The sequence below is a fragment of the Sphaerodactylus townsendi genome, linkage group LG14, assembly GCF_021028975.2.
Source record: "Sphaerodactylus townsendi isolate TG3544 linkage group LG14, MPM_Stown_v2.3, whole genome shotgun sequence".
Lineage (NCBI taxonomy): Eukaryota > Metazoa > Chordata > Lepidosauria > Squamata > Sphaerodactylidae > Sphaerodactylus > Sphaerodactylus townsendi.
This window is the reverse complement of record NC_059438.1, coordinates 31,676,957-31,680,197: the sequence shown is the minus strand read 5'-3', so window position 1 is coordinate 31,680,197 and position 3,241 is coordinate 31,676,957.

The window sequence follows — 3,241 nt, the reverse complement described above, 5'->3', positions numbered from 1 at the left end:
GCACCCAGGGCATGAACTGCACACGTGCCCCCTCCCACCACCGACACCCCCCGCCCCCCCTCATGACTGCAATGGCAGCACCCGGATCGAGCCACCCCAGATATCCCCATTGCAGCTACGCCTCTGGCATGGCCAATTGGCCATGCCAGTGGGGCTGACGGAATTGTAGTCCATGAACATCTGAAGCGCCAGAGTTGGACACCCCTGGGCTAGTGGATATTAGTCGTTTCAATGGGAAGCTGTTTGCACTACCTTTCGAAATGCATAGGGTTGGGGCAATAACACAAGCATCGATATTGAACAAATGTTTTGTTTCTTAGTTTTGTTTTCCAAAAATGAAATCTGCTACCTCCACAGATTATGGAAATCTGTGAATCTAAACAATTTAGATTCTTCAAAAAAAATGTTCAACTTCTATGGAAGGGCCACTGTGGCGAGCCCAAACGAACCACGGGGAGGTTCTTGCACTGATTTTTGTCATGCGAAAGGATGGAATGTTTTTCGTTCAGCAGCTTAGAAACCACTTCTTTTATTTTTATTTTTATTTTGCACATTTGTATCCGATATTAATGGCTTCAGATTTGGATTCTAGTGATGGAGAACTACTTTTCTGAACATATTTAGATAAGAAAACCTTCCAGTATGAGTCTGAATCTCTTAATTGTTCACCCTTGTCAGTGGGAATCACCCAACATGTCATTGAGATTAGCCCTGGTGACTAAGAGATGCGTCTTTGTAGATTTACATAATTAGAAGTCAAACCTAAATACACAGTTGTAGTATCTGACAGGATAGAAAATACTGTAATGCCTGGAATTGGGTTGAGCTCTGATGCAACTGTGGTGCCTTTCCATGTCCAGTGGATTGTTTTAGTGTAAGGAATCTTTGAAAAATAGCAGTTGAATGTTTCACTGTAGCCTCCTGTTGGTCCTCCAGTGGTGTACTGCCACAAAACAGTGCCTGGGGGTTGGGGTGGAGGAGAGGAAGGAATTCAACGTCTGCTCATATGTACGATCGGAGCAAAAGAAAAATTTGGTATGCACTGTTCAGGATAAAGATGAGAACTGAATTGTAGACCAATCCACAGCTTCTTTCTGGCTTTTTCCTGGAACTTCTTAGCTGAACGCTCCACTGGGGTCCTAGTGCCTGCCTGGTTCAATTCCCCCGCACCTTAGTAAAAGACATGAAACGTTTAGTATTGTTCTATATCTGTCATTTAATATTGTTCAGCTTCTACATGGAGGGGAGTGTCTCCAAGTGGAAACAGGCAGGTTTTTGCCAGTGCTTGTTAATGGTGACAAAAATGCTCTTTAAAATATTCCCAGTTTAATGTATTGTCGAAGGCTTTCACGGCCAGAGTCACTGGTGTGCTGTGTGGTTTCCGAACTGTATGGCCGTGTTCTAGCAGCATTCTCTCCTGACGTTTCGCCTGCATCTATGGCTGGCATCTTCAGAAGATGGAAGATGCCAGCCACAGATGCAGGCGAAACGTCCGGAGAGAATGCTGCTAGAACACGGCCATACAGCCCGGAAACCACACAGCACCCCATTCCAAGGATATTTTTAAGGAAAGCTGCAAATAAGAAGTGGTTCTTTAATGGTTATTTTGATCTGGCACTATTTTCTCTGGCGGAAGCAGACAGCTGTCACTTCCTGTACAGAACGCAGGACCGCACCCTCCTCTTTATCCTGAACAGGGTACAGTTGGGAAATCATCTGGTAGTCCAAGCCAAAGAAGCATTCTCAGTAGTTCTCAGATTAGTTAGATCTCGTGATCAAGGAAGAGGCGCATGAGACTATTAAATGCGAAGTCCTTACCATTAGCACCTGGGGGGCTTAATGGATGCCTGGGCTGTCTTCTGCACTTGGGCCATTGTCCTCCCCCAAAGTCTTTCTTTTAGCAGATCGCCTTCATCTGGAGCAGAAGATGTGCACATTTGGCTAAGGTACCTTCTGCAGCTCTAAATGTAATATTTTCCGTTACGCAGAAAGAACGGCAGAGGTCTAAAACCAAGTTACGGATGGGTTGTGTAGCTAGCAACCTTCATGTAACCTGAGCAGTTACAATTCCCCTTCCAGTTGATTCTTACTGTCAAGATACAGGTCTGCTGTGGGGGAGCTGTCATCATACTATGTCCTATGCCTTACTGAATCTTTTGGCACTCGGCAATCTAGGCAAAAATTGCACAACCTCAGTGCTTTATTTGTGGGAGGGGATAAGTTCTGCCCCTCCCCCAAAAACCCAAGCCTGCCACTGTTACTGTCCCACCAAAGTTTGATAGGGATAATGGGAATTGAGTCCAGATTTACGTGCATCTTTGTTTGCAAAGTCTTCTCTTGGATTTCATTTGTTGGCATTTCTACTTGACACACACCTCTGTCTTAATGATGTTGCATTCACTATTCTTGTTCCCCTAGTGAGATGGTTAAAAGATAAACTGACAATTTGCTGCTACTTGCATAGTCAAATATAATAGGGTATCTCATCCATTTTTCATTTCATAAAATATCGGCAGGAATATATATGTAGAAAGAGTGCTGTGCTAACATTTAAAACTATTTGTTGATCTGGTATGTTCACAACTACCATAAATCCTGTGTTCTGATATTGCCAATATGGGTGCCTTCCTAGATGTAAAAATATCAAGGGTGGGAATCAGAAGTGTGTAATGACTGTTTGCTTTCAAGCAGTGGTCTTTAGTTCCAGACTTGGGGTGGTGGTGGTGGTGTTTAACCATGAGGAGGCAGCATGAAGCATGTGACAGGACACCACATGACATCAAAGAAGAGTCAGATTCTCACAACTAGCCTGTGCCAAAGAAGAATTATCTTTATAATTTCACGGTCTCACCGTTGCCACCTCCTGCTTTTCGTGGGTGTGCTGAAAGAGGTGTGAGGTTAATGTTTTGCGGCACGTCAAATTAGAATAGTTTCTCTCTCTAAAAGACCAGCCGTTTTTCCTCAGGAGTTCATAATAACATAACCAGAACTTTACTTAAACTGAGAGAGAAAACATACAGTACATACATTAACGAAGTGTTACAAATATTAGTTTCATGCACGGCTCATGGTTTGTTACAGTTTGGTTGTGTTACGATATCTTATAGTCTAGTCAGAGCACTTTCTATATATCATTTGGTTTACAGAGCAGTATACAGAGCACATCTTAGTGAGTCAGGGAGTCTCCTCGTGCCGTGGTGGTGAACCTTTGGCACTCCAGATGTTATGGACTACAATTCCC